The sequence below is a fragment of the Bubalus kerabau genome, chromosome 17, assembly GCF_029407905.1.
Source record: "Bubalus kerabau isolate K-KA32 ecotype Philippines breed swamp buffalo chromosome 17, PCC_UOA_SB_1v2, whole genome shotgun sequence".
Lineage (NCBI taxonomy): Eukaryota > Metazoa > Chordata > Mammalia > Artiodactyla > Bovidae > Bubalus > Bubalus kerabau.
This window is the reverse complement of record NC_073640.1, coordinates 60075790-60095040: the sequence shown is the minus strand read 5'-3', so window position 1 is coordinate 60095040 and position 19251 is coordinate 60075790.

Below are 19251 nucleotides of genomic sequence, written 5' to 3'. Positions count from 1 at the left end.
TTGTTTAACAGTAGCTGCTCAGTGCAAGTGTATTGAACAAAATACAGGAACACAGAAAGGGGTGGGGGTGTATGTGATACCTCTAGCCGTTATCTCCCATGGATCCCACTTTGAAAGAGTTTTCTGGGAAAACCAAACTACTTTAAGTGAAAATTTCCTTCCTTGGCCCATATTTTATTTATCAAAGGTAAACCTAACTGTCCATGAGAACTCTGATCAGGGTGAGATGACCAGTTAACACACAGAGTGGATTAAAAAAAAATTTTTTTTTTACAGCCTGAAACAGAGAAATTTGATTTTGGGTTAGCCTCTGAAATGCTATCCCAAAGGAAATGTATACTATATGTTTGATTTTTTTTTTTTTTTAAATAGTAAACATACCTTTTGACTGTCCATTACTATTCGGGGGAGGGGGAGGTCCTGGGGTCACTGCCACTGCTTAGGTAATAGAGTTTCTGGTCCATCATAAGCCCCACTCAGTGTTGAAAACGGGCATTAAAAAAATGGGGATCGGGGTTTAGGTTGTTCAGGACTGTCGCTAGAGTTAAGCTTTCGGACAAAGTTTAGGGGACAGACAGTCGCCTGGGCTTGGTTTTGTGTTTGCGCTAATCTGGGGTTCTTCTTCCTCCCTTTCTGCTCTCCCTGTGTCTGCTCTGTTTCTGCCACACCTGTCCTATCTCCTCTCTCAAACAGGCCAAGCCTGCAGCCAGCCCCATGCCTCTGCTTGCCATACTTCCTCAGCCCATGGACTCTCAGCCCAGGCGGCTGCTTCCTTATCATTTAAATCTCAGCTCAAATGCCACTTCCTCCGAGAGGCATCCTCATCACCAGCAGCCTGCCGCCCCACCCGCCTCTGCCTTCCTAGTTTTGTTTTGTTTTTTGTGGTTTTTTTTTTTTTTTGCTGCATCGGACCTTAGTTGCATTACTGGAGATCTTTCTTGACAGCGCACGATTCTCTACTTGCGGTGCACGTGCTCTCCAGTTGTGGCACACGGGCTTAGCTGCTCCACAGTGTGTGGCAAGTAGGATCTTAGTTTCCCGACCAGGAACTGAACCCACATCCCCTGCATTGCAAGGCAGAGTCTCTTAACCACTACACCACCAGCGAAGTCCTGTCCTAGTGCTCTTCTGTTTCTCTGAAATAGGTTCAGACCAGGCCAGGAAGGCTTGGAAGCTGGTAAGATGTGGAAATTCTTCTGTACTTCCCTGTTCTGGCCTCTCACCAGCAAGCCTCCAGGAACTGAAGGGTTAACTCTGGGCACAGCAGGGGCCCCCCAGATCCTGCTCAGCCTGTGTCCACCAGTGCCCAAGCATCCCTGAAAGTCCAGCTGAGGCTGGTTGTAAGGAATCATCTAGATGTTCATGCAGTACTCAGCACAGTGTCCAAGTCTGACCAAAGCCAGGAAACGCTGGCTGTTATTACTATTACTGTTTTACCACCATTATCACCACTGACCTTGAGCCTGTACTGTGCTGCGCTCTGGGGTGGCCGTGTTCACACCTCCCATCTCCTAAACCTGGTTTCCTAGCAGCACCAAGGTGGGGACCCAGTGCTCCATGACCCACTTGGGGCTCCCAGGCCCCGGCCCATCTCTCTCTCCTTCCTCAGTTTCCCTTCTCTGTAGTGCTCACATCTCATTAACCAGTCACAACCCACAGCCACTTCTTACGCACCCAAAGGTGACCCACTTTCCCTCCCTGCCTCCCAGCCTCCCTCTTTCCCCAGGCAGGCTTCCACTGCACCCGATTTCTGCCTGTGGGGAAGAAGGGGATATATCAGCCCCTTCTGAGGCTCTCAGAAAAAAGAGAGGAGTCAGTCTCTCTGGGGACCTTGCCACTGAGAGAACTTGTACCTTTTCTCTCTTTGTCCAAAGTTAGTAGCTGGACTTTGGGTGGGGTGGGACAAAGAAGAGGTGAATTTCCTGCCTGGGAGGAAATTCAGTGCTGGGAACAAGGACTGCCTCCTTCCAGCCCCCTTCTGAATTTCTTTGCCCCCTAATCCCCCATGCCTCCCATCCTTGGTCCCTGAGCCTTTGGGGGCAGCAGATGGCGGGGCTGGGTCGGGGGGAGTTGATGAGGCAGGAAGAGGACGAGGTGACCTCTCAGAGGCCCCTGCGGCCTCTCCCCACCTCCCTGCACCCAAGGTGCAGAGCGGGTTCACAGCTCTAAATGTATCCCCAGCACCGGCAGCCAACACCTGGGGAGGTGAGAGAACGCGGTGGGGGTCGGGGTGGGTGTGGGCCCATCCTGTGCCCTGCCACCCGACAGATCTGGGCCAGGGGCTCCTTGCCAGGGCCGGACCTCCTCTTTGCTCCTCCAAGATACCCCGTGCAGAGCCCGGACTCCGCGCTGAGATGCTGCCACCCTGGTCCCCCGGAGAGCCCAGTGTCTTCATCAGGAAAGTGGGTATGAGGATCCTCTCTCAGGTGCTGAGTGGGTGAGGGGTGACGAGGCGGGCAGCCCGTGGGGGTTCAAGTCCTGCCCAGGCCCCTGCCCTGCCTCCGCCAGCCTGCCTTCACGGCTCAAGCTGCCAGGCTCCTTCCTCCGCTGCCCTGGACCTCCCCTCTCCCCCGACCCCTCCCTCGGTCTCCGTCCTCTCATCTCGGTCCGCTTGGTTTCCCCGGGGCTCCCTCCCTGTCCCCACATTCCGCCCGCCCCCCTCAAAGCTCCCTGACCTTTCCTCCAGCCCTCTCCCACCTCTCCCCTTCCTCCTCCCTTCCCCCACTTGCCAGCTCCCGGGGCTCCTCCAGGCCCCCGACCATCTCTCCCCTCGCGGTCCCGGTCCTGTCCTCTGCCTGCCCCCTTCCTTCTCCCCAGCTCCGCTTCCTCTCCACCCCTTCGCTCTGGCCCTGCCGTGCCCTCCCGCATTCGCCCCTGCAAATATTTACCAAAGGTGCGCTAGGAGTTGCTCCTCTCCCATCCTCCCATCCCGGGCAGGACAGGCTCGCCTCCCTCTCCCCTTCCCTCCATCCTTCCTGGCTCATCCCCGGGTCCCTCTGTCTCTTCCCGGTCTCTGTCTCCCCCCGCTTCACCCCACCCCTCCCCCCTCGGCCGCCCCCCTCCCCCCTCGGCCCTCCCCCCCCCGTTTCCTCCCTCCCTTCCTACCCCCCCTCTTCCTCTCCTCCCTCCTCTCCCCCCTCCGCTCCTTCCCGGGCAGCCTTCCCCCTCCCGGCGCCCTCCCTCCCCTCCCTCCCTCTCCCCCTCCATCATCAGTATTCCGCTCCCGTCTCTGCCGCTCTCGGCTGCTCCCGGTCGCTGCCGCACCGTCCGAGGCGGGGGCCGGGGCCGGGGCCGGGGCCTGGGGGGGGTGGGGTGGGGGGAGAGCGGCGCCGGCGGCCCGAGGAGGGAGGGAGGGAAGCAGGCAGGAAGGCTGGAAGGAAGGAAGCGAGGAAAGAAAGAAGGGAAGAAAGGAAGGCAAGAAGGAAGGCGGGCCGGCGGACCAGGGAGCCGGGCCGGGCGGCGGGCGGGCGGGCGAGGAGGCAGAGCGGCCCCCCACCCCCCGCCGAACGCCACCGCTGCCCCTGCGGAAGCCCCCTCCCCATCCAAGAGCCGGGGAGGGGGTCGCAGAACGCCAGAGCCCCGGGCCCGGCCGCAGCCCCGCCCCCCCGCGCCTCCCCGCAGCGGGCCTCGCACCCCAGATTCCGGTGCCTCATTGGGGGGGTCCTCCCCCCGCGGGCCGGGCATGCTGCCCCCCGGAAGGAGCCCCTTTCCTCGCTGTGAGTAGCCGCCGAAGGGCCCGGGCGGGGGCGGGAGGAGGAACCGCGGGGGGGCTGGGGGTGGGGGGGGCATTCTCTAATTAGGGGACCGTGGTCTTAGGCCTCCTCCGGGATGGGGGGGGGGGCGGCAGAGGACAATGGGCGGGGCCTGCTGGAGAGCAGAAGCCGGTGGGAGAGGAGGTCGGGTGGGGGTTCTTAGTTCTGTGTGGGGGGTCGCCGCCGCCGAGGGATGGGGGGTGGAAATGCACGTCTGGCGGTCGCTGCGTATCCAGCTGTGGGGCTGAGGATGGAGGCTGGCGGGGAGGGGGGCGCCTCACTGGATGTAGGTTTGGGCCCCCTCTCTGGGTCGGGAGTCCGAGTTCTCCCCCCCAATTGCCCCTCCCACCTTCCACACCGCTGCTGCTTGGGGTGGGGGGGCACTCCAGTGATGGGGAGGGGGAAGAGGCGGGCACGGGGTTTCCTTGGTGACCGCGCCTGGCAGGAGCGGTTGCCGTGGCAACCGGGGAGAACCGGGGAGTTTGGGAAGTGAGAATGGGAAAAAACGGAGGGGTGACTGGGGAATGAGACACCCCCTCCCCAACCTACAGCCCTTCTCCCTCTGGGGTCCCCCAACCCCGACTGCGGGGCCACCGAACCCCGGTCCCTCCCTCTTCCCAAGACCCCCTTCCTTGACCCCATTCTGCTTCCTGGGGCCTTGCATCCCCAGGCACGTGTCTCTCTGGGACCACTACTTGCCCCCCACCGTCCTTAGCCTTCTCCGCTTGGGGCCCTCCCCTCCCCCACTTGCTGCCCTCCCAGGCCTTCCCTCCCTCATACCTGCTCTTCTAGGACCTTCTAACTGCTCCTCATCTTCCCCTCAGGATCCACTCATCTCTCCCTTTGCACCCCCTACCCCCGTCTCTCACTCTCTCCCCGATATCACCCCTTGATCCCCTCTCCAGGAGACCCCAACTTTAGCATCTTTCTCCTCTAGCCCCCAGTCCCTACCTTGTTCCCCTCAGGACCCTTACCACTTCCCCTCTCTGTTTAGGACCCTCACCTGGGCAGGGGTCTGGAGCTCCTTTCCAGCACTCCCAGACTCTTTCGCTCCATCCTGCTCTGTCCGGGACCCCCTTCTGTGACCTTTCTTCACTCAGGGCCTCCATCCTCGCCTCCTCACTTCAAGGGCTCCCCTAGTCCCCGTCCTCCGGTCCTAGGGGCCTCCTCTCTGGAACCTCTCCTCGGACCCTCGGGTTTTCCCGACTCCCCTTCAGTCCCTGGGAGCCCGAGACCCAGGCTCTGTCCAGGGTTCCTCTGTCCAGGGTTCCGCCCACGTTTTCAAGCCCCCACATCCGCAGGCTCCTCCTCCTCTCAGGCCAGGGGTCCAGCCACTCTCTCTGCAGGCCTCGGGGTCCTGAGGCCCAGGATGCCCCCTCGCCCGCCCACCCTTAACCGGTCTCTCGGGCACTCCCATCTTCCGTCTCCCTCCCCACCCCCACCTCCTCCGAAGCCCCGGGCCCTTCTTCCCGCCCCGCTCCCTGCAGCCTCAGACCGGGCTTTCTGGAAGAGACTTTCTCAGGGTGAGGAAATCCCCTGGGGAGAGCCCAGCTGGGAAGGGGGAGGGGGGAGGGAGCCTCAGGGCCGCCCCTCGGCCCCCTCCCCACCCCCTCCCCAGCTGGGAGCTGCAGTCGAGCCTCCGCAGCGCCCCATTGCTATGCGCCTCACATCCCGAGTTCCCGGCCGCGCAGCCGCCAGACAGGAACTCGGGCTCCGGCGGCAGCTGGGAGTAGCCTTCGTCGCTCCCTCCTGGTCCAGGCCGCGGGCATCATCCTTTCCCCGCTTAAAAAACTCCCCGCCCCCCACCCCCGACCTGGGCCAGGATCGGCCCCCTTCCCTCTTCCTGTCTCTTTGCTCCTTCTCACCTGCACCTCCTTTTCCCCTCCCCACCGCCCTTCTTCCCTGGGGTCTCCTCTGATCCTAGCACCGGAGCGTTCGAAAGCACACTCAGGAAAGAGGGACTGAGAGCAGAGCGGGAGGGATTCAGACGAGGCAGGGAAGGGAGGGAGACTGAAGAGACAGAGAGAGGCACAGCCAGAGTGAGAGAGGGGGACCCGACTCCCAAACACACACACACACACACACACAACTAGGGCGCATCACCACGGAGCCAAACATACACGGAGTTAATTTCCAAAAGAAAGGAGAGCCGAAGAGAGAAGGGAACACACACCATCCTCACACTCAGGGAGCAGGCAAGGCAGAGACACAGGGAGCCACAGACTCTGGGAGCATGGGGACAGACCCGGGCACAGGTGACAGGGAGTCCGGGGGCACCCCAACACCAGAAAGGTGCAGGGGCGACCAAGAGGCACAGGGTCCAGCCTGCTGCAGAGAGTCAGCCATCGGTGGAGGGCAAGAGGGAGAGTGTGCGAAAGACAGAGGCGTATGCAAGCAGAGGTACACATGTGCGTGTGTGCACACGCACGCACACACACACACAGTCATTCACTCGCAGCCAGAGACTCAGATGTGGAATCAGGCAGACCCAGTTAACCACTCGGCTTTGGTACCCAGAACCAGGGAGGAAGATCGGAGGGAGAGACGAAGCGGCCAGAGAGAGGCCCTCACACCTGGTAGCCCTGGGACCTCACACTCACAGAGACAGAAATGTAGAGGCGCGGAGGCGGTGGCCTCAGAGCTATGAAGGTGCAACCCCATGTTCTTCTGGTCTAGTCTCAGAGCCCAGCTCGAGGGGCCAGGTGTGTGAGTGTGAGAGTGTGTGTGTGTGTGCTGAAGGGACCCAAGCAATCGCCCTCCAACCCACCCTGAAGTTAGGAGAGTGCCCGGGTGCCCCGAGTCAGAGAGCTCCGCGGAATTAAGACATCAGTTATTAGAGGGCCGTTGACGCATCTCTGGAAGTTGGAGCCAGGGTCCAGCGCGTGCACGCACACAGGCACCCAGGCCCAGTGGTGAGAGGCAGGTCTCCTGGCGGAAGCGGAAGCGCGGAGGTTTCAGCGTCTTCCGGTGTCTGCGCCTCCCCTCCCTACCCTCTTGACTCACCTGTCTCCTCTCCCTGGACGGTGGGGCTGCTCTCTATCGCACCCTCCCCCTCCTTCACACCCTCCGTGGCCTCCCTGGCTGCTCATCTGTCCCAAGGTGTCGCCTGGACCTCCTGACTCCTATCCTGCACCTCCATGTCCCGTCCCTCCCCTCGGCTGACCCTTCACCTCCCCACTGCCAGCCCAGTGCCTTCGGGTCCTAGCTCCTCTGTCTACCTTTGCCTCTATTTCCATTTCTCTTCACCCAGGCTTCCTCCACCCTTCTTCTTTTTCTTCCATGCACTCGCCCTCCCCACAACCCTGAGCAGTTACACTGGTGTCCTGAAGACCACGAGTCTTAATTCCCCCAGTACTTTCAAAGTATTGAATGTGTTGCCAACTTTTTTTTTTAATTAGCGATTTCACATAAAAAACTCATTCTCATCAGGAGAAAAAAAAGTGTTTATATGTGGTGACTTGTAACTAGACATTGTGGTGCTTATTTTGCAAATAATGAATTATTATGCTGTGTGTTGTGGTTGTTTAGTCACTAAATCGTCTTTGACTCCTGCTACACCACGGACTGTAGTCTGCTAGGGTCCTCTGTCCCTAGGATTTCCCAGGCAAGGATACTGGGGTGGGTTGCCATTCCCTTCTCAAAGAGATCTTTCTGACCCAGAGATCAAACCTGTGTCTCCTGCTTGTCAGGTGGATTCTTTACCACTGAGCCACCTGGGAAGTCCATTGTGCTGTACACTTAAAGCTAATATAATATAATATTCAATTATACCTCAAAAAGAAATAGCCAACTTATCAGGTTCTTTTGAATATTTCTCCCCCACCTCCTACCTCTGGGTAGCAATGGGCTGTGCTTGGGTGCCCTGAGGGCCAGCCCTCCCTACTCTTTTCTAATCTGCTTCATCTATCTGTCTTCCCTGCTGCTGCTGCTAAGTTGCTTCAGTCGTGTCCGACTCTGTGCGACCCCATAGACGGCAGCCCACCAGGCTCCCCCGTCTCTGGGATTCTCCAGGCAAGAACACTGGAGTGGGTTGCCATTTCCTTCTCCAATGCATGAAAGTGAAAACTGAAAGTGAAGTTGCTCAGTTGGGTCCGACTCTTAGCGACCCCATGGACCACAGCCTACCAGGCTCCTCCATCCATGGGATTTGCCAGGCAAGAGTACTGGAGTGGGGTGCCATTGCCTTCTCCATCTGTCTTCCCTACCCAGTGCTATAGTCAGCTGAGTTTTCCACCTCTGCTATTTTCTCTTCTCTCCCTCCAAGTGGCTCTTACCACTACCCCCCACACGCACTGTCTACAATTCTTCCCTTGGTTTTCTTCCAGAATTGGGGCTCTCTCTGCCTGTTCCTCTTGCTCCATCATTCTTTGGGGCAGTGTTGCCCCAGCTCTGAGCCTCCTTGGAGCCAGGGCCTGCCTCCCTGCCACACCAAGGGAGGGAAGACTCGTAAGACCACCAGGCTGCAGAGTACACACAAGTTCTCCATGGCCACAGCCCCCTGAGGTGTCTAGAGCCAGCGCTGCATGAAGCCACCGTGTTACAGCCCGTCCTTGGCTTACTGACAGCCAGGGTGGGCCCCAGACCCTACCCGTGTCCCCCGTGGGTCAGGTTGCAGCCCAAAGGCAGGGGGGGTTTCCCTGTGTGTTGAAGGAAGGGCAGGTACACACTTGGAAGCTCACCGGTGCCAGTGCAGGTCTCAGAGGAGATGGGGCTCGGTTCCAGGGAAGGAGGGGCTTCACTTGGTCTCATCTTGGAGTCAGGGTGACATGAGGTCCCCTTGGTGCCATGACCATGCCCAGCCCCACCATCAGTTGCTCCATCATCACCCTTGTCGGGGTGAAGGGAGAATGACCGTGTTTCCTCTCTGGCAGGGTGTAGGAAGCCTCCTCATCTCTGACTTTAGAAACCCCCTCCTCTTTGCTAGGGAGAACCTCCTTTCCCTTCCCTTCCCAGTCCCTGAGAGTGGGGTGGCTCTGCCATAGAGGGGGGTGGCGGGAGAGTTAACAGAGTGGCAGAATGCCCCCTTGTTGCCTGGAAACCGACACGCAACTGTTGTCATGGCAGGTGGAGTGGACAGGCTGCATCTGACACCTGAGAGATGGGCTGGTAGGGGCTTTGCAGGCGGGAGTCCATCCCAGGGGACAGCTGGGTTCCCCAAGAGAGCTGCAGAGAGTGAGAACGCTGGGTCCTGGTCTGTGTGTGTGGAAGGGGGATTTGAGAAGCCTGTGTGTGACCCAGATGGGGAGGAGAGAGGGAGCGAGGTGGGGCTGGTGCAGTGACCCAGGCCACCCCCTTCCTGTCTCCAACTGGGTCCCCCTGAACCCCTCAGCCCATACTCCTGTCAAAGTGTTGAGCTTAAACCCCAGAGCTCTTGTTCAAACACTGTGACAAGGGTCAGAAAGCAGTGGCAGCCCCAGCTCTCCCAGAGGGCCAACCCCAGGCAGTAAGTGTGGAGATCTGCCATCCACTTGTCTGGAACCCTCAAACACAGGGCTGGAGATAGTGATAAAAGCTGACATTCATTAGAACTTACTCTGGGCCAGGATCTGTGTGGGTCATTCCATGCGGATTCGTCCTGTTATCTCCTCTTGGGAGTCCTGGGAGGGAGGCACGATCATCGTCCCTAGTTTGACAAAAGGGGGAACTGAGGCTGGGAGAGATGAGGTCCTGTGCCCAAGATCACCAAGCCAACAATGGCAGGGCTGGGACCGCAAACCCAGGCGCTGGCCACCCTGTGGCTTGCCTGTCCCAGCTGAGACACTGCTTTCCAGGGGGGGGAAACTGAGACCCAGAGAGGGCAACATGCTGGCCCATCAGGCCCCTGAGTGGCAATTAGGATTGTTAATAATAATGATAATGAGATTGTTAATAATAATCAATTCAAAAGGTTAGACTTCAAAGGAGACACTGGAGTTCTGGTAACTCACATGTTCCTGGCCTCCCAATCTTGTTAATGCCCTTCAAACCCTAGAAGGGATAAGACATATCCTATCCCCTGGGGCCCATTGTCACAGATTACTTCCCTCGCCAAGGTGGGGGCGTCCAGCTGGGCCTGGGCAGAGCACAAAGGCCCCTCAGGTGATTCTGTGGGCCCCCCCACCCAGTGATAAATGGACATTTTTGATCCATTTAGAAATGCTGGATATACATATGGAGGGGGTAGGGGATGGAGTCACAATGAGAAAAAGATTTGTTCTTCTGACCCAGTAAGAATAAACAATAACAGTTATTAATTATTTACTAATAATAATACTGGTAAAGACCCTGAAGCTGGGAAAGATTGAGGGCAGGAGGAGAAGGGGGTGACTGAGGGTGAGATGATTGGATGGCATCACTGACTCAATGGACATGAGTCTGAGCAAACTCCCAGAGATGGTGAAGGACAGGGAAGCCTGGTGTGCTGCAGCCCATGGGGTCGCAGAGAGTCGGACACGACTGAGCGACTGAACAACAACAATAATGATTGTTACCACTACCACTGTGCCCAGCACTAGACAGGTCACCCTGAGTCCCCACCTGGGGGCCGGAGGGGAACATGGCGAGAAAGCAGCGAGTTAGCGTAGACCCAGGCCTCCCTGACGGCCATGCTCTTCCCACTCTGACAGCCCGACGCTATGTAGGAGGAGAAGGATGGTCAGTCACAGAAGAGCTTTATTGAGACCTTTCTATGTGTCAGGCACTGCGATCAGCCCATCACAGATACCATCACAGATATGGGACCACAAATTCCCCACCATCCAAAGAAGCTGATTAGCTATTTTTCCTCATCATTAGCTATTTTCCTAAGTTCTAATGAAATAGCTCATTTCATGAGCTATTTTCCACATCTTACAGATGAGCACACTGAGGCCCTGAGAGGCAATGTCCCCTTTCCAAGGTCCCATGTCTAGTAAGTGTGACAATCGAGGTGCTAACCCAGGTGTGCACCGCCCCCCACCCCCAGCACACCCTTAGACAGGGCAGGGGCAGCGGGAGGGTTCCTTTCTCATCCGGAAATGGAATGTGGGAGGGGACTGCACGTTTAGGGGGCCCTTGACTACTTGCTGCAGGACCAGCGTCCCTGGGAGATGCGGGATCTCCACCTCATCTTGGACCCACCGAATCGGAACCTACACTTTCACAAAGTCCCCAGTGGATCTGGATGCACTGATGTCTAAGGAATGTGCTCCTGTTCAAGGAGTTTTCAACTTCTGGTTCCTGTTAGTAGAACCACCTCTCCCCTCTCCTCTTTTTTTAAAAAATGTAGTAGTTCTGCACACCCTGAGATGGAAAACAGAGGGCAACATCAGCCTTCCAGGGGACAGCAAGGGAAGCAAAGGGGAGGGAGGTCACACACAGGCTGGCTCACACCAGGGCCCTCCCCACCTGCAAACTCACCCCCATGCACCCCTACGAAGCCTTGGCAGTGGCCACTGTTTTGAAAGCCATCAACACCAGCCTAGGTCCTAGTTCTCTCCTGGGTAGATTCAATTCAACAGTGGTGTTAGCTCCTCCCCACCCCAACATCCAGAGTCACTCAGAGTATAGGGGGCCTGGAGGTTCGGCTTCCTTCCCTCTCTGGGCTCCTACCCAGGACCAGGCGGGGTCACGGGTACATTGAGGACTTGGGACTCTCACGGCGCCTCAGTATGCTCTTCTGTGAAGTGGGCCTCAGCAGAAGCCTGGCATGGAGTATAACAGGTGGAGCCAGACTGGCTTGGGTGCCCTGCTCTCAGTTAAGTTAGTTTCTCCAGCTTTGATCTTCTTCAGAGTCCTTCCAGAGCACTGTGAGGCTGTCGGGCAAGGTGTCTGAGCAGGAGCCCAAGTCCTGGGGACTCAGAACTGGTTCCAAGTGAGACTGAGGCTGAACTGGGAGGCACTGGGATGGCCGTACCACGCCGCCCAACACAGGAACCACTACGGTCAGTCACGTGTGGCCATCGACATTTAGATTAATTTAAAGTGGGACTTCCTTGGTGATCCAGTGGTTAGGACTCCGCCCTTCCACTGCAAGGGTATGGGTTCGATCCTTGGTGGAAGAGCTGAGATCCCACATGCCACAGGATGCAGCCAAAAGAAAATTTTTTTCTAGATAAATTTAAAGTAAATCAGCAGTTCAGTTCCTCAGTTGCACTCACCACGTGGCAAGTGCCTGAAGCCACACGTGCTGGTGACCACACCCAACAGCGCAGAGAGAAGGTACTGGGGGACAGTGACCCATTCAAATACTGAACTGGTCCCACACTGGCTGGCAAACAGCTGCTGCTCTTTCCTCATCCCCTGCCCTCCCAGCCCTTTCTCATATGGTGCACGCTAAGTCACTTCTGTCATGTCCGACTCTATGAGATCCTATGGACTGTAGCCTGCCAGGCTCCTCTCTCCATGGGGATTCTCCAAGCAAGAATACTGGAGTGGGCTGCCATGCCCTCCTCCAGGGAGTATTCCCCACTCCCACCATGAGGGACTGAACCCCTGTATGTTATATCTCCTGCATTGGCAGGCGGGTTCTTTACCAATAGCACCACCTGGGAAGCCCCTGTCATAGGGTTCAGTTCAGATGAGTTCAGTCGCTCAATTGTGTCCGACTCTTTGCAACCCCATGAACCACAGCATGCCAGGTCTCCCTGTCCATCACCAACTCCCAGAGTCTACCCAAACTCATGTCCATTGAGTCCATGATGCCATCCAACCATCTCATCCACTGTCGTCCCCCTCTCCTCCTGCCTTCAATCCCTCCCAGCATCAGGATCTTTTCAAATGAGTCAGCTCTTCCCATCAGGTGGCCAAAGTATTGGAGTTTCAGCTTCACTGTCAGTCCTTCCAACGAATATTCAGGACTGATTTCCTTTAGGGTGGACTGGTTGGATCTCCTTGCAGTCCAAGGGACTCTCAAGAGTCTTCTCCAACACCACAGTTCAAAAGCATCAATTCTTCAGTGCTCAGCTTTCATAGGGTACCTGTTTTCAATTCCCATTTCTCAGATGAGGAAACAGAGGTGCAAGGTATGGTTCCCAGCAGAAAATTGGCAGCAGCCTGGGACTGGAATGGGTTCGCTTCTTTCCCCACGCACCAGCCGGACTACGAGTCCCAGCTGACCCTTGCCTGTCACTTACTGGCCAGACCCCTTCCTGGGCCGCCTTGCTCCAGCTCCGAGCTGCTCTATCACTGACATCCTGTGTTAGAGGAGGAAATGGGAGCCCAGAGAGGGGGAGGAGCTGGCCCAAGATAGCACCGCCAGCAACACAGAGCAGCCAGGCCCAGGGTCCCTCCACCAGTGCCTCCTGCAGTAAAGATTGGGGTTAGGAGGGTGTCTAGCCACCTCACCATTCTCCTCCCCTCTCCAACCTCTTTCCCCGCCCTCTCCACTTCCCTGGCTCTAAGAATTTGACCCCTGGATGGATCAGAAGACCCAGGCCTCTCCTCCTGCCTCATCACCTGCTTCTGCCACTGTTGCAAACTGGCTGTATCTTTTCCTTCTCCTCCTCTCCATCCCTGTGGTCCCCCTGCCCCAGCCTCATCCTCTCTCCCTGGACCTTTGACCCAGCTCACCCCTGGCCTCCAGTCTCTCCCAAGAGTCCACTCAGGGGGAACTTCCCAACCCAGAGCAGACCCCACGCTCCCCTGTCACAGCCTCCCAACCCCAGCGTCCACACCCCCACCTCTCAGCGGGCAGTGGAGGCAGGACGTCTTTGTAACGGAGCTGGACTCTGCAGATCCCCGGCTCCCACCCGCCTCTCTAGTCCCCAGGGCTTTGTACGCAGGGGGTCTCCACCCCACGAGCCCGTCTCCACCCGAGAGCCTTGGCGATGATCCTGCAGCTTTCAGCTTTGCCATCACCTCCCCCGGCCAGGGGCGGCGCCCCTCAGAGACGCTCCAGGGCCTTCAACCCTGAGCTCACGCTCTCACTCAGCCCTTTGTGGGTCTCCCCTCTGGACTGCTAACTCCCCCCAAACAAAGGCAGGTTCCTCTGCACCTGAGGCCCCGCAGCTGGCAGGGAACCCAGCGGTAGGCGGCGCTCGCTGGCACCTCCGTTCTGTGAGTGTGGAGAGGCTCTGTGGATGCCCAGAGGGTTACAGGCATCCAGGATGCAGCTGGACAGAGGAACCCCCTGCCTGGGGAGCTCACCTCCTAGTGCTCAGACAGGCAATCAGCAGGACCAGTCGTGATCCATCAGATAAGGTCGGGCCAGCCGATGAGGGTTGTGAAGGGAAGGAAGTGAAATGTAAGGGGTGGGATGGGGGGCGGAGGGCCGAGACACCCTCCCGGAGGTGGCATTGGAACAGAGGCCAGAATGGAGACAGAGGGAGACACGCAGACCCAAGGAGGCCCGCTTCAGGCAGAGGCAACAACAGGAGCCAAGGCCCAGAGGAGGGAACAAACCTGGGATGTGGGCGGAACCTTGGGAGGTGGCGCGGAGCAGGAGCAGCCCCTCTGTAAATATCCCTCCAATGAATAGATGAAAGATCAAATAAATGACCCCGCCAGTGCGTCTCTGGGGCGGGTGTTGGGGGAAGACAGGAAAATATAGGCTCCCTGACCCAGCAAGTCACCCCTCCCTAGCCTACCCCTGCTGGGGGGAGCATGGGCCAGTCCTGAGCTGAGACCCCAAACTGTCCCCAGCAGCAATCGTGAGGGGTCTGGGCCACCCTATTTCTAGGGTGGTTCTAGCTCAAAAGTTAGGCGACTGTCAACTCCTGAGGCTTTGGGGGTGCTTTTATTTTAAAAGCATTCAGGACACGGACTGGCTCAGAGAGACACGCGTGTGAACTCGTTTCATCCAACCCTGAAGCCTGCCGGCACCCTCCCCCCTCCCCACCTTAACAGCTTCTGGCCCCCCCGCAGGACAGACATCCAGAGAGGGAAGAGATCCTCTCTGCCCGGCTTTGATGTCTCTCCACCCTCCTGGCTCCAGGCTCCTCTCCCCCCCGCCCCCACCCAGTCCCTCACAGTCGGGAAGTTCTTCTTTAGATCTAACCTCCATTCCTCTTGCTGCGACGGCAGTCAATTTCCTATCTCTTCTCTCACCTTCTGAACTTCCCCCAGGAAAAAAAATGAGTACGCCCCGACAGGAATGTTCCCTGCCTCCCTTTTCTCCTCGCCCCGCCTCTCCTGGGCCCCTGAATTTCCCAGCTGCGTCTGCTTGAATCCTCTTAGGCGCGATGCCCTGAGAGTTCTCAGGACTGGGGGCTTGGGAGGATGGGGAAGCTGGTGAGGCCTGTGCCTCCATGCCTCCACTTTCCCCCTGGATCTCAGCTTCCTGTCTAGGTTCCTCTGTTCCCCCTTGAAGCCTCTCCCTCTCCCTCCCCTGGTGCCTCAGACGGTAGAGAGTCCACCTGCAATGCAGGAGACCTGGGTTCGATCCCTGAGTCACAAAGAGCCCCTGGAGAGAAGAACGGCAACCCACTCCAGTATTCTTGCCCGGAGAATTCCGTGGACAGAGGAGCCTGGCGGGCTACCGTCCATGGGGTCGCAAAGAGTCGAACACAACTGAGCGACTAGCACGTTTTCTGTCTTGCCACCTGGCCTTGGTCTCTGCTTCCTCGCTGACTCTGTCTGTCCCTTTGTGCTTCTCACACCTCTTCTCTCTGGGCCCTCTCGCAGCTCTGCGTCGGCTTTGTCTCTTGCACCACATAGCGGTGGAGGATCCTAGTGTCAAGGCTTCTCCAGGGCGCTGGGGTGAGAGAGGCAGCACGGTGACCTGGCCCAGGGCTGGGGCTTGGGTTCCAGTCCCAACTGTCCCGCCTCCGGGCTCCATGACAATCGGCCGGTACCTGCAACCCTCAGGATCTGCTTCGCCATCTGGGAAACAGGCACAAGGACAATGACTTCCTCCAGGGCCACAGGGAGAAGCCAGCAGCTCCAGGGGAGGGGGCCCCCCAGGTGGCACTAGGGGTAAAGAACCTGCCTGCCAGTGCAGGAGACATTAAGAGACGCGGGTTCGATCCCAGGGTTGGGAAGATCCTCTGGAGGAGGAAATGGCAACCCACTCCAGTATTCTTGCCTGGAGAATCCCCATGGACAGAGGAGCCTGGCGGGCTACAGTCCATAGCGTTGCAGAGTCTGACACGACTGAGTGGCTTAGCACACACACACCAGGTGACGGCAGGCAGCACTCAGTTGGCGCTGGGCCCATATAGTGAAAGACTGGAGCTCCCCATCACTGCCACAGGTGCACCCCGGCCAGTAGGGGACACAGAAGGCAGGTCACCTTTGAGCAGGTCCCCCAGGAGAATTGTCCCTGCTATCAGGACAAACTGGAAAGTCTGGAGCCCCTCAGCTCTGGGGAGGCTGACAGGGAGGGGCCCTGTCCCAGCTATGTCTTTGGCCTTGAACAGGTGACTTTGCTTCTCTCTGCCTCACTTTTCCTGTCTGTGAAATGGGAGTAAGAGCAGTCCCCTGTCAGAGGGCCAATGGGAGAGCAATGGTAAATGCTAGCCAACCTGTAGGCACAGAGCCCAGTCCCTCTAATACTGACAGCTGACCAGAGCTGGGGTGTGAAGGTCTGGAACAAAAGCAGGGAAAAACTGTCTTTAAAGGGAGCGAGGTGTTTGGCCCAAGGAGCCTGGGGGAAGCGGCTGGGAGAAATGAAGAAAACCCCAAGAAGTTGAGGTAAAGGGTAAGGGAGGGGCTGGAGAGCCAGGGGGACCCGGGGAAAGCCAGAGGGAGCCCTGGTAGGGAAGGCTGCAGGAAGGGCTTTGAGGGGGTCGCTGGGGCAACTGCTGCACCGAGGGGTCCCAACCTCAGTGACGAGCCACTGGGATCGACGGGTAGAGATCTCGCTGGGCCAGATACATGGCGGACATTCGTGCATGGTGGTGGCATTATTCAAGGAGATGCTGTGAGTCAGGCGTGTACCTCAGCCCTGAAGAGGGTTAGCCAGCATTTCTGTTAGCTGGTTTGGAGGGATGTATCTGGGGCCAGGTGTCCCCTTGGCGCACAGCAGTGTAGCCCACACAGGTGGCATCGGAGATGTGGCTCCCCTCAGATTGGCCTGCGTTTGGTGGGTGAACACAGCTGCCCTGGGGGCCTTGGGTAGAGTATCTGGGAGCCGATCAGCCAGGTGGCACCATGGCGTGGGCACGGATGTCCAGCTGAAGGCGGTTGTGTTCATGGTATATGGATGTGCTGCCTCCACCAGGCTGGCCTCCCGGGATGGGAGGGAACGTTGGGATCCAGGATGTGTAGGGGGTGAGCCTGAGATGTGCAGCTGGGGGTGCGTATCTGGGCTGAGTGTGCAGAGAGGGGTATCTCTGGGTGACAGTAGGAGGGAAGGCGTCTAGATGAGTCAGATAACTTACCTGCTGATGCCTCCACTCGGGGTTCATTGAGCACCTACCCTGTGCCAGGCGCCATCTAAGTGCCGGGAACCAGAGTGCACACATTAGACGCGGTCCCTGCCCTTGAGGAGCTTACACTCATGGGCTTGTTGTTCAGTCACTGCAGTCGTGTCCAACTCTTTGTGACCCCACGGACTGTAGTCCACCAGGCTATTCTGTCCATGGGATTCTCCAGACAACAATACTGGGAGTGGGTTGCCACGCCCTCCTCCAGGGGATCTTCCCTTCTCCAGGGATCAAATTTGCATCTCCTGCAATGGCAGGCAGATTCTTTCCCACTGAGCCACCAGGGAAGCCCCAGTCAGAGGGTAACACATGCAACATAGACAAAGCAGAGAATGTTCTGGTGTGAGGCAGCGGTGCTGTGTGATGCCAGGTGTTCAAAGACCTGAAGGAGGATGGCACGCCTGAGGTTCCAGGCAGTGGGAAGAGCATGTGCAAAGGCCCCGAGGCAGGAGTGTGTGCCCAGATCCGGAAGCAGCAAGAAGTTACTGTGTCCCGAAGTGGTTGAGTGAGCAGGGGAGCAGCAGAGGGTCTGCTTAACCTTGGTCAGGTTACACACACACACCTACTCCCCACCCCCCCCCACCCCCTCCACCCAGCCAGACAGCGTGTGAGGGCCTCTGAGCACTGGAGGGGCGGGACCCCTCAGACCACCTGTGGGAATAGTCTGGGAGGGAGGGCGAGAGTCAGAGAGGGGAGACCAGTGAGGAGGCACCTTTGATCACCTAGGGGAGATGGTGGTGGGGATAAGAAGTGGTCAGATCTGCATTTACTGTCAAGAGAGAGCCATTTCCTGAGCCAGTCAGTCCCCCAGTGGCCCCGTGAGATAGATACTATTATTATCCCTGTCTCACCGCGTTTTTCTGCAGCTCAGAAAAATGAAGTCACTGGCCCGAGGTCACACAGCAAGTCCAGGACTCAAACCCAGACCCCCTGGTGCTTGATCTTATCGTTTTCTACTGCTGCTGCTTGACGGTGGGGCCTGGAGGGTGGCGGTAGCGTTTGTCAACATTTCTAAGGGCATCTGCACATAGTAGGGACATGGGGGGAAAAATCTGTTGGATGGATGGATTCATCGACTAATGGATGAGTAGAATGAACGGAAGAGGCTGCCCTGCCCATTTTGCAGAAGTGTATCAGGAGGCAGGTAGCTCGAAACAGCTGAGGTCCAGCGGGAGGGGACTGCATCTGCGGGTGGGTTTCTTTGTGATATGAGTAGGGGTTGGCCCTCGGGCTGAAGGACTGGGGTGACGTGGGCCCGGTTCGCTGGTATATTGGGGTGGAGGTCTGTGCCCATGTGGTGGGGGGAGCGCTTGGGGGAGCTTCTGGGGTGCTGAGGGGAGCGCCTGCCTGCAGAGGAGCCCTAGCTAGGTTGTCTGCACTCTGGGGGGCAGGTGTGGGAGGGGGTGGTGTGGCCAGCGGTGGAGGGGGGCGGCCAGCGCCCGCCCGGCCTGGTTTTGCAGCCCGTGAGGTTGTCTGGACCACGAGGCCGGGCTTGGCACGGCCCAGAGCCCCCCTTCCCCCACTTCCCCGGGCAGCCCAGCTCTCAACCTTCCTCCCCCGCTTCCCTCGACCTTCCCCGGCTGCCCAGAACCAATGGGTTAATTAGATAACAGAGCCTTTGATTAGCGGGGGAGGGGGAGGCCTCCGGCGCAAGGAAAGGGTGGGGGGTGGGGGGGGCGGGCGAGGAGGAGGGAGGGGAGGCGCCCGCCCCGCGCAGGAAGCGAGGAAGAAGATGGGGGGGAGGAGGGAGCCGAGGCGCACAGCTTGGCTCTGCACTGCCGTGTGACTAGAAATTGTAATCGCGGAGAAAGCGAGCGAGAGACAGACGGAGTCCGGCCGAGGGAGACCGAGACGGACGGACCGACGGACAGAGAATCTGACCGAGACGCGCTCCCCGACCGGCCTACGAGCGGGTGATGGGGGCGCAGCGAGAGTGAGGAGGAGATGGAGGAGAAGGAGAGGGGGGCCCGGTGGTCCCAAGGGCAGCGAGACAGCGAGGGGGGGGCCTGAGGAGGGGGTTGGAGGGGGGCCTTGAAGAGGTGGACGGGGGACTGGAGGAGGCAGGGGGGTCAGGGAGAGAGCAGGGGGCCGGGGTCCCTGGGGGGAGACGGGAGGCGGACGGAGGTGGGGGCGGGGGTAGCCGACCGGAGGAGGCGAGCTGGGAGGGGAGGAGGAGA